This window comes from Microtus oregoni, unplaced genomic scaffold (assembly GCF_018167655.1).
Source record: "Microtus oregoni isolate MIOR12 unplaced genomic scaffold, Mior012 000008F_ref0000371, whole genome shotgun sequence".
Lineage (NCBI taxonomy): Eukaryota > Metazoa > Chordata > Mammalia > Rodentia > Cricetidae > Microtus > Microtus oregoni.
The window spans coordinates 8,843,127-8,855,715 of record NW_024543067.1 but is presented as its reverse complement, the minus strand read 5'-3'; the positions used below and the strand labels follow the sequence as shown (position 1 = coordinate 8,855,715).

Sequence of the window (12,589 nt, the reverse complement as noted above, 5' to 3'; positions counted from 1 at the left end):
AAATAAAATAAAACTACCAATTCAGGGACCTTGGTGTAAGCACATGGATCATACCTGAACATATTCTGAAATTTTCAATAGGAAAAATTAATTTTGGGGGATTTAAGGAAACAGTTTTTGCAGCACAGTTTTCTGGAAGAAAGTTGCAGGGTAGGAAGCTGTATCTATATCCTTAATCATTTATACCAGTCATCTCTGACCACCTGCCCTCTCTCTTGCATGTAAGAGAGATGTGATATTGTACCTATATCTCCAAATATTTCCAACTCATTTACCTGACATCTCATTTCTCAAATGCAAACATGGTTCTGTTACTTCTACATCAATACTTTCTCTCTTTTCCTTAAGGACTATGTGAATGAATATTTAAAAATAAAAGCCAAAACATTTTATAAATAAGAAAACATTTTTTAAAATGTACTTTTTGTAGCATTTATTAAGAGTTAATCCTTAAAACAAGTCTCAATACATACAAAAAAATGGAGTAATCTTTCTTTTCCTTTCAGACCAATGATTAAATTTTATATCAAAAAAAAATAATAATAATAATAAAAACCAGAAATCCTGCAAATTCATGGAAACTGAACAATCTACTGAATTAAAATTGGGTCAAGACAGAAATAAAAAAATAAAGACTATCTGAAATACCAGGAAGATTAATATACATATACCCAAACTTATTGGACCCTATGAAAGTGGTACTAAGAGGAAATTTAATAGCACTAATTGTCTTCATAAATAAATTTCAGAGATTTCATACTAACAAATTAACAGGACAGTTGAAAGATCCATAACAAAAAAGTAAACACATAAAGATGAGTAGAAGGCAATAAATAATCAAAATGGAGTCTGAAATCAATCAAACAGAAAGAGAACAATGTATAGAAACAGAAAATTGGTTCTTCCAGAAAATATACATAATAGATAAATCCATATCCAAACTAAATAAAAGAGAAAGATTAACAAATTAACAAAATCAGAAACAAGAAGGGGAATATGCCAACAAACACAAAGGAAATTCAAAAATTAATTAGGTCATAAATCAAAAACCAGTACTTCACAAAATTGGAAACTCTAAAAGAAATAAACATTTTTTGATAGATATCACTTGCCAAATTTAAATTAAGGTGATAAAAAAACAACTTAAATAGACCTCTAATCCATAAGGAATTAGAGTTGTAGCTGTTATATTTATTATTGCCAAATATGCAAGAAGTAAATTGGTGAATAGGAGGAAACTGCTTGGCAGTGAAATGGTTTTCATGCTAAAGGCCAGGAGTGCTGAGGAGCTGATAACAGGTATGGAATGGCTTCTCAGTGCAGGTCCTTTATGCAAAATGATTTCCCACTCTTTCAAGAGATAAAGAAGTCAAGGAGTAGGAAGAAAACAGGAAGCTCCCATACCTTCCTCTCCGCTGTGCTATATACTTCAAACTTCTTTTCTTTTAAAATTCTTTTGAGATTATAATGACATTTTCCCTTCCCTTTCCTCCTTCCAAACCCTCCAATACAAATTCATGGCTTATTTTCTTCATGCACTGTCAAACTGGGTTTTAAATCCCAGAGAACTTAGACAACAATGAGAATCCTAAGAGAGACATACATGGATCTAATCTACATGGGAAGAAGTAAAAGACAAGACCTCCTGAGTAAACTGGGAGTATGGGGACCTTGGGGGAGGACTGAAGCGGGAAAGGAAGAGACAGGGAGGGGAGCAGAGAAAATTGTAGAGCTCAATAAAAGAAATCAATACAAAATAAATAAATAAAAGGTAGTCTTAGAATGAAAAAGTGGGACCTGAAATTCATGCAGGCGAGTAAGATGCGTCAGGCTGAATGGAAGGCATACTTTGACATTCTAACAAGACAATCCTGTGGGGCTGGCAGGCAAACAAACACAGTGACAAAGACTGGTTTCGTGGCTTTGCGGTAGTGGCTACATAACTCCATGCATTTGTAGAAGCCACAAAACTTTAGAGCACAGATAAGCAAATTTGCTTATTTACCATAACATTTAGGAAGTTAAGGAAGGGGGTCCAAACTTGAACGGCAATGTCAGAATATTATGTAATTACTTCAAATGTCCATGTTCCTACGTCTGTGTGTCTCACAGCACTGCACACTCTATTTCTAAGGAATAGGTTTAATTTTTCTAAAATAAACCATCCCCACTGTATAAATCGGTACCCATCCTTCTGATTGTGGTCTCTCTAAACCTGCACACTGGGCCCTCACAGTAATTAAGTAGCGATTCCTTTTGCCTTTTTATTATGAATCAATGCATCAATGTTTCATTCCTTTTAAATAATGGTCTGCTGCATGCATGTGCTACAGTGCATCAGGAAATCTTGGCCTGGTGATAAGACATACAAATTAGGCATGCATAAAATCAGAACAGAGACACAAGTTTTAAAGGCGGTCTTTACCGTGATGTGGAAATGCTAGGCAGAGGTTGCAGGAAAGACTGCAGTGAATTCAGGCTGCCCCAGAGAAAGGAAGTCCTCATACAGAGTTACAGTTCTTATAATGCTCCATTAGTTATGAGGCCAGCATATTTAAGGAATATTTTTCTTATGGTATAGGGAAGCTCACTCATGTAAGACTCGGATGAGTGGTCTTTTCTGCTTAGAGACATGCTGTCGCTCTGAGCCTGGCTGGGGAAAGGAAACCCTTGTAGTTGGAACAGAAGGATGAGTGTCAGACATAGTCCATGTAGCATATTTTCAGAAGGAATGAGGCATCCGCCTACTGAAGAAGGGTTAGTACTGAGAATCTACTTGTACTTTCCTTATGAAATTCCCAATCTACTGCAGTTGTACCATTGGTTATGTGCGCATTCTTCCACGGAAGGCCTACACGTGATTTGTTTCTCCTCTTTGATTCGCATGAATGTCAGGCTGTGGGTGTGAGTATGAAATTTTGCTTAGACATGTGTCTTATTTCTCTTTGCTAAAACCAAAGTGTATGTTTGAGGAACCAAACTGCTTCCAAAGGCAGTGAGATGCTAGCCTTCCCTTCCCAGTATTCAAACAGCTTCAAACAGCCTCCTTGTCCCTGTTGTTGCCTATTGTTCTAATTGAAGCTGTTTCAGTGGGGTAAAGCAGCATCTCCCTTGTCTTTAGATGATGTTTCTAAGATCACATCTTCTCACTTACTAACTGGTTTCCTATATAATTTCTATTGAAAAATAACCATTGAAATTCTTTGACTAATTTCCGGTTACAAATTGTATTACCCAGTTATAATAGTTCCTTATGTATTCTATACAATAGATAGTCACATGGTGGAGAAACAGTGTTTATTCACTATGTGTCCCATCTTTTCTTTTAATTTGCAGTGTTCTCTGAAGAAAAATATTATTAATTTTGATGATGGGCAATTTAACAATTTTTTTTTCTATGGCTAAGATTTGTCTACAGTTGCATAGTCTTTTTCTTACACTTAAATTTTATTTAATTTGAATAACATTTTTATGTAATTTGAAGCAGGTATCCAAGCTTATTAACTTATATGTGTCTATCAAGTTGTTCCAACATCATTTGAGGAGGAAATGGTTATTTCCCTGTTAGTCATGGTGTTCTCAGTGAAAAGCAACTGATTGCCAGTGGGATTTTATTTCCCGACTCCCCTTCCTTCACAGGTGTACACCTGTCAGAAAACCAGCACAGCTGGTGCCAGTCTAACCACAGAAAGTTTTTTAAAGTCAGAAACTGCAAATCTTCCAAGCCTTTTATTCATTTTTAGATCATTTTAGTTGTTGTAAGCCTCATGCATAACATACCCAAAAGAGTCTAGCAGAATTATGGTAAAGTTGATAAACACATTTACCAAAGTAGCAGGACAGAATATACAATATAATTAACATACAATAATCTGTAACCTTCTTGTAGGCCAATGCTAAATCCACAGAGAAAGAATTCAAGGAAATAATCCCAATCATGATAACCTAAGGAGGTAAATACTTGAAATAATCTTGCCAAAGAAGTGAAAGACTTCTGAGGTGAATATTTTAAAACAATGAAGGAAGAAATACTGAACAGATACCTGAGGAAGGAACAGCACATCCCCCGCATGCTCATGGATTTGTATGATTCATATTTTGAAGGGTGCCATACAATATAGAATAATCTGATTCAAGGCAAATTCACCAAAAATTCCAATGAAATTCTTCAGAAAAAAATTAAAAAATGGTCTTTAACCTCATGCAGAAGCAAAATAGTTTCAGGACAGACAAAACAGCCTTAAACAACAAGAATGCTAGACTTAACATCATACTCCACAAATACTTGCTTGGCTCTGTTCATTACCACTACATTCACAATAGCCAGGAAATGTAATCAACCTAAATAAATATCTTTAAACTGAAAATATAGATACAAAACTCATGTGTGCTATATAACACTATAAAGCTGCAAAGAAAAAATAAAAGCATACAATTTGTTGGTAAATGTTTATAACTAGAAATTATTATATTGATTGAGTAAACCCAATCCCAGAAAAACTAATACTGCATGTTTTCTCTCATTGATATCACTAGTCCAAAATCTTCAAAAGTGAATATATAACTTTGTATAACTTTAAAAACAGGGACACACTGGGCCAGGGAAGAACCAAAAGAAAAAAGCAGGATGAAAGTCATATGATGGTGAAGGGGGAAATGAATGTCTTTAGTTGAGAAGGGGATAGAGATATTAATATAGAAGAAGGCAGAAAGAGTGAAAAGAACATTTAGGATGGCCATAATCGTATTGTATTTCTTTACCTAAATTATACAAACTGCATATAAATATATATATGTAAACACATTTACATATAGAGTGTAAATGAAGTATGCCACTCGAGATGACACTGTTCCTTCCAAAAAGACATAGACTATCTAACAAAATCCCAAATAGCAGGCATAAGAAATGTGATTTCAAGTTTCTGGTCAGAGAAGTCCATGAGACTTCTCAAACAATACAGGTTAGTGCTGTTAGCCTTGATTGTCTCCTAGGGGCTGAAGGAAAGTTCTGACAGCTGAAGACATCAGGCCCTTCAAATGTAGCACTCAATATCTGAGCTAGATTTGACCGGAAAGCCTTTTAGCTGAGGAATAACTTTTATGGTACAAGAAGATGCTATTCTAGTTTCTAAAGGAGAGAAACAACTAATAATATTACTTAAGTGTGACACCAGTTTGATGGTAGCTACAGCTGTCTTCTTAAGCTTAGATCCTCCTGCTGAACATAAGGGAAATCATGTCTGGTAGCAGAAAGCTGGCCAACTATCTGGGGCTAGTTAAGCCATGGATATTAGAGGAATTATCAGCATATATTGTTTCAAGCTATACTACTAAAATAGCATAGAGCCCATAGAGAAATAGGTATAATTATCAATGGAATAGAATTAAGGACCCAGAAAGAGGTCCAGATACCTACAGCTGTCATATTTTAACAAAGAAATCAAAACACACACTGAAGAAAAGTCAGCATCTTTAAAAAATATGTCAGAAAAACTGGATATCAACATGTAGAAAAATGAAACTTGACTCGGAGGCAAAATAAATTCCAGATGTACAGGAGATCTCAATGTTTGGCCACAAAATTAGAAATTCATAAATGAAAGCATATAAAATAAGAATAGTAACAATAATAGTAATAATGATAATGATAATAAATACCCACTCTGGATATAGGATCAAGTATGGGTTTTCTGTACAAGACTCTGGCTGCCAAGTAAAGAATTGACAGTGGCGATTCATAAAATTAAAAGTTTTCTGTACCGTGAGGAAAACTTTTAATCACTTGAATAATCAGGTCAAAGAAAAGAAACAAAATATCTTCCAGCTATACATCTGAAGCCTAAAATACAAAAGAAACTAAAATATAAAAACAAATGCCAAGAAACCCATTTAAAATGTGGACTGTGAACAGAACAACATGTTCCAAAAATGCAAATGGATTAAAAATGTATGTTTAAGGACACTGACATCAGGTGTTTCAGGGCTTCTTTTCCCTGTCTTAATGGTAAGAACAAGAAAAACAAACACGACAGTGCTGGTGGAGATGTGGAGAAAGGGGAACCCTTAGGCACTGTTGGTGGGAATGAAAATAGGCACAGTCACTGTGAAAACAGTGTATTCATTCCCTAGAAAAACAAAATAGTGTCTACGATGCTAATGACTATACCAGCCTTGGACACATATCCAAAGATTTATATCCATGTCAATAGATCAGCCACCCAGCTGGATACCCAATCTCTAGACCTTAGGTACTTGGCAAAGCTCTGGGCCCCTCCCCCTGTAAACTATAAGTCCCACTCTGCCCCAAACCTACCCATCTCCCATGATCCTAGAGGATCTCCTATGCATGGACTGTTACTGCAGAGTGGACCAAGAAGTGAGTGACCATCTCCCCAGTTAAACAGCCCAGTCTAGAGCCTTAGTATAAGGGTAGCCAGCCAAAACCCTCCATCAATCAGACCCTGAACCTGCAAGTCTCACTTCACCCACCCATCCCCAGAGAAATAAATGATTTCCAGAGACACTGTAAGCAATCTCACAGAGTGGACCAAGAGTGGTTGCCTAAGATACAGACAACAACTGCAACAACTGGTCCAAGAGAGGATCCCTGTGACACCAACACCAAAGCAATGGATGAACCAAGAGGCAAAGACACTGCCGACAACAATTGCAGGAAGAGTTGGGTAGGCACCAATGCAAGAATTCATTCAACAACCTAAAAGGCAACATGGTAACAACAGAACCCAGTGGTCATATAACAGGAAGACCTGATCATTCTAACCCAGAAGAAGCATAAGAAAATCTCCTCAAATATAACTTTATGAAGATAATAGAGACACTTACAGAGGAAACAAAAACTCCCTTTACAAATGGAGGAAAAAAACAAACAAAATATTGGAAGAAATCATTAAGTCTCCTTAAGAAACCCAGGAAAACCAAGAAGAAAAAAAAACAAAGAGGTGAAGAAAACAGTTCAAGGTTTGAAAACAGAAATAGAGGCAATGAAGATAGCATAAACCAAGGGATTTCTGGAAATACAAGCTCTATTATAGCTGTACAGGAATGAAAACAGCTTGGTATTGGCATTAAAACAGAAAAGTGGACCAATAGGACCAAATCAAAGACCCTGATATTTATCCAAACACCTATGAACACCTGATTTTTGACAAAGAATCTAAAATTATACAAATAAAAGAAAGGATCTTCAACAAATGGTGATAACTTAACGGCATGTCAGCATGTAAAAGAATGCAAATAGATCCATGCACAAAACTCAAATCCAAATGGATCAAAGACATCAATATAAATCCAGCTACACTGAACCTCACAGAAGAGAAGGTGGGAAGTAGCTTTGAACACATGGGCACAGGAGACCACTTCCTAAATGTAACACCAGTAGTACATACACTGAGAGCAACAATAAATAAACAGGACCTTAGGAAACTGAGAAGCTCTGTAAAACAAAAGGCACAGTCAGTTAAACAAAAAGGCTGCCAACTGAATGGTAAAAATCTTCGCCCACCCCACATCAGACAGATTAGATAGATAGATAGATAGATAGATAGATAGATAGATAGATAGATAGATATATAGATATAGATATCAAGAAACTAGACATCAAAATATCAAATAATCCAATTAAAAAATGGGTACAGATCTAATCAGAGAATTCTCAAAAGAAGAATCTCAAATGTCCAGAAGACATTTAAGGAACTCTTCAAGATCCTTAGCCATCAGGGAAAGGTAAATCGAAATGACCATCTTACATCAGTCAGGATAGCTGAGATAAATAACAACAATGATAGCTACGCTGAGAAGGATGTGGAGTATGCAGGTGGGAGTGCAAACTTGAACAGACCCTCTGGAAATTAGTATGGCAATTTCTCAGAAAATTGGAAATCAACCTACCTCAAGACCCAGCAATACCACTCTTGGGCATAAACTCAAAGGATGCATACTCACACCACAAGGACATTTGCTCAACTATTTTCATAGCGGCATTATTCATAATAGCCAGAACCTGGAAACAACTTATATGCCCCTCAACTGAAGAATGGATAAAGAAAATGTGATACATTTACACAATGGAGTACTACTCAGTGGTAAAAAAACAACATCTTGAAAAACTGCATGCAAATAGATGGAACTAGAAAAAAAACATCCTGAACAAGGTAATTCATAAACAGAAAGACAAGCACAATATATACTCACTCATAAGTGGATATTAGACATAAAGCAAAGGATATCCAAGCCAGAGTCCAAGAACCCAGAGAAGCTAAGTAACATAGAGAACCCTAAGAAAAATGTATGGATCCCCTGGGAAGGGGAAATAGATCAGATCTCCTGAGAAAATTGGGAGCATGGGGGTGGGGAGAAGAGCGAGTGCAGAAGGGGCGCACAAGAGTAGAAGGGAAGGTGGAAGGAGAACTGGAGGAATCAGGATGGTGGAGACAGGGAAATGACAGAGAGAGAGAACAAGGAAAGTTTGATATTTTGATTGAGGGAGCCATTATGGGGCTAGTAAGAGATCTGGTACTAGAGAAATTCCCAGGAATCCACAAGGATGACCCCAGCTAAAACCCTAAACAATTATGAAGAGAATGTTAGAACTGGTCTTGCCCTGTAATCAGATTGATGACTACCTTAAATGTCATCATAGAACCTTCATCCAACAAATGATGGAAGCAGATGCAGAGAAACACAGTAGAGCACTGGACTGAGCTCCCAAAGTCCAGTCAAAGAGAGGGAGAAAAGAGAGGGGGAAGAATGATGTCATTATATAATAACCTAAAAATATTTTTTAAGAAGTTATAGTAAAATTCGAGAAGTCATTGTTTTTTACCGCAGCATAGTACTCTAGTGTGTATATATTCCATACTTTCTTCATCCATTCTTCCATTGAAGGACATCTAGGTTGTTTCCAGGTTCTGGCTATTACAAATAATACTGCTATGAACATAGTTGAACAAATGCTTTTGTCATATGATAGAGCATCTCTTGGGTATATTCCCGGTATGGCTGGGTCCAGGGGTAGGTTGATCCCGAATTTCCTGAGAAACCGAAACACTGACTTCCACAGTGGTTGCACAAGTTTGCATTCCCACCAGCAATGGATGAGGGTATCCCTTCCTCCACAGCCTCTCCAGCAAAGGCTATCCTTGGTGTTTTTTATTTTAGCCATTCTGACAGGTGTAAGATGATATCTCAAAGTTGTTTTGATTTGCATTTCCTTGATTGCTAAGGAAGTTGAGCACGACCTTAAGTGTCTTTTGGCCATTTGAACTTCTGTTGAGAATTCTCTGTTCAGTTCAGTGCCCCATTTTTTAATTTGGTTAATTAGCATTTTAAAGTCTAGTTTCTTGAGTTCTCTATATATTTTGGAGATCAGACCTTTGTCTGTTGCAGGGTTGGGGAAGATCTTCTCCCAGTCAGTAGGTTGCCTTTGTGTCTTAGTGACAGTGTCTTCTCGAATTTTGCATGCAAATGGATGGAAATATAAAACACTATCCTGAGTAAGGTATCCCAGACCCAAAAAGATGAACATGGGATGTACTCACTCATAATTGGTTTTTAGCCATAAATAAGGGTCACGGAGTCTACAATAGGTGAACCTAAAGAAGCTAAGTAAGAAGGTGAACCCAAGGAAAAACATATAGTTATCCTCTTGGCTAAGGGAAGTAGACAAAATTGCCAGAGAGAAAATTGGGATCTTGGGGGTGGGGTGGGATGGGAGTAAGGGGAGATGGGGAGAGAAAAGGTAGAAGGGAAGGAGGGGGGACTTGGGGAAACAGGAGGACTGGGATAAAGGAAGGTTGGATAGGGGAGCACGGAACCACAATTCTTAGTTAAGGGAGCCACTTTAGGGTGGGCAAGAGACTTGATCCTAGAGGGGCTCCCAGGTGCCCAAGCTGAGGTTCCCAGTTAGATCCTTGGGCAGCTGAGGATAGGGAACCTGAAATGACCCTATCCTAGAGCAATACTGACGAATATCTTGCATATCATCATAGAATCTTCATCTGGTGATGGATGGAGATAGAGACAGAGACCCACACTGGAGCACTGGACTGAGCTCCCTAGGTCCCAATGAGGAGCAGAAGGAGGGAGAACATGAGCAAAGAAGTCGGGACCAGGAGGGGTGCATCCACCCACTGAGACAGTGGAGCTGATCTACTGGGAGCTCACCAAGGCCAGCGGGACTGTGACTGAAAAAGCATGGGATAAAACCGGACTCTCTGAACATGGCGAACAATGAGGGCTGATAAGAAGCCAAGAACAATGGCACGGGGTTTTGATCCTACTTAATGTGCTGGCTTTGTGGGAGCCTAGCCAGTTTGGATGTTCACCTTCCTAGATATGGACGGAGTGGGGAGGACCTAGGACTTACCACAGGGCAGGGAACCCAGACTGCTCTTTGGACTGGAGAGGGAGAGGGTGAGGAGTGGGAGGAGGGGGAGAAGGGTGGGAGGAGGGGGAGAAGGGTGGGAGGAGGGGGAGGGAAATGGGAGGCTGGGAGGAGGTGGAAACTTGTTTTTTTTTCTCCTTTTCTCAATAAAAAAAAAGAAGTTATGGTAAAAAGGAAAATTAGAAAAGAAGAAAATATTTGGCTTGCTAGCATCCTTAGGCTCTTGGAAAAAAATGAAAACAGATTTTCTTGGAGCATATTTGAGATGTCCATGATGGCAGTGAGTCTCTGTATGGGAGCAAACTATCATGAATACAATGAACTGATATTAGGAGGATATTAGGAGATGCTTGGAAAACAAATGGAACTCACAGATGTACTGTGAGAAAGAATCATAGATGCTGTAATAATCCTAATTCAAAATTAACAAGCTAGTTCTTTGCGGTTGTTTGTTTTCTTTCTCTTTATAAGACTTTATAGCAATATTTCATTTGCACGGCCCTTTCTGAGAACATTTCAGTACCCCTGAATGTTAGAACACATTTATTGTAAATGCAGCGAATATTCATGTGTATGGTTTATATCTCACTGATATTCCTATTCTTTGTAAATTTTACCACTATTATCTAACGTATACATTAAAATGTTTCAACTGAGATTGCAAGTATTCTGTGTATCTAATGCTTTGATCTGTGGTAGTTCAGTATACAGTCAGCCTCCCGTCGTCACATATTCAATTAGCCACAGATTTCAAGAATACTTGAAAAAAACATTTATACATATATTGGACATAATGATGTTTTTATTCATTAGAGAGGAAGGCAAAAGAATTACTTAAATATTCATTTGCAGCATGCCTGCTGTTTTGAAATCACGAGAGATGATTTATAGCATGCAGAGGAACTCTGTGATTCACAGGAAAATGCTGAGGTCTCCGCATTTTAGATAAGGCTGTAGCTGGATGATGTAATCTATTTGAAAACACAATTGTCAAAAGCTTATTTAATACACAGTCTAATAGGAAGGGAGACTGGAAAAGAAGGGCCCTTCATCCCTATGCATTGCTTGACTGACAGAACTGTGGCTCCCGCTGCTGCCTAGCAACAGCTGTGTCAGTCCTGAGAAAGAAGCAAATTCAAAATAAAAGGAGAGTTTCTATTAAACTCTGAATTTGAAGTATCTGGTAGATAATTATTGTATTCTTTAGTTTTATAGAAGGGATTTAAGCATCCTCAGGTTTCCATGGAACTATTCTTGGTGATCTTAGGGCCCACCCTCTTTCACGTATTGCACAGTGACTTTAGTGTTCCTGTGTCAACAGTCCCCTTCACCTTGTTCCGTATCCACATCAAGTTCTGAAATGAGAATTACATTCTATTGTGACCACACAGAGTTCAGAGAAACCTTGTCCCCCTCTCTTCATTATCTTACCCACTTTCTTTACTTGACTGTACTTGTTTCACTCATGTCTGTACAAATATGGTGAAGAAACCACTCTTTATTGCCTGCTTTATAAACACCCATGACTTCTTCCTCTGAATGAGCACATTCATATTTCTTACCACAGCCATGGCTGTGGGCTCAAATCTGTTTTGGGCTAAATATTAACAGAAGTGGCTGAGAAAAGATCTGTAGCCCTATAACCAAACTGGCTCCTCATAACTTCAAATTAATGAGATTTTCAACTTTCCAGTGCAAACCTTTCTGTGAAAAAAATTCATTCCTCACAGTAAATCCCATAGAACACTCTTAAGAGAGCTCCTTGCTGGGTGACTGAGTATCTCTGGATGATTGGTAGCACAACTCCTGCTCCTCAGGGTCTCCCGGAGTTTTTGGTGGAAGAAAAACATATCAACAGTTGATGGAGGAAGCCCTTCTATTTCTCATCTCATTTGTCTGTTGTTGACCTTGTTTTCTGACTTGATTGAATACTATTTAGAAAATTCTTACTTAAGTTTATAGTGCTTTTTTTTCATATTCCCTACATTTTCTTTTGCCACTTTTTTGAGTTTCAGTTGTCACATTGAGTGTTTGAATCTCCCTGGAATTGGTTTTCATGTAAGACAAAAGATAAAGATCAAGTTTAATTATTCTAAATTTAGAGATTCTATTTTCTAGCCACTAACTATTGAAGATGTATGTTCTCTCTGGTGTGTATTTTTCAAAAATTTGTCAAAAATAAGGAAG

General features: G+C 37.8%; 1 protein-coding gene across 3 annotated transcripts in view; it reads right to left on the bottom strand.

Moving 5' to 3' along the window:
- Sntg1 (syntrophin gamma 1) overlaps window positions 1-12,589 on the bottom strand; it is a 409,578-nt gene that overhangs the window by 158,622 nt on the left and 238,367 nt on the right. The window lies entirely within an intron of this gene.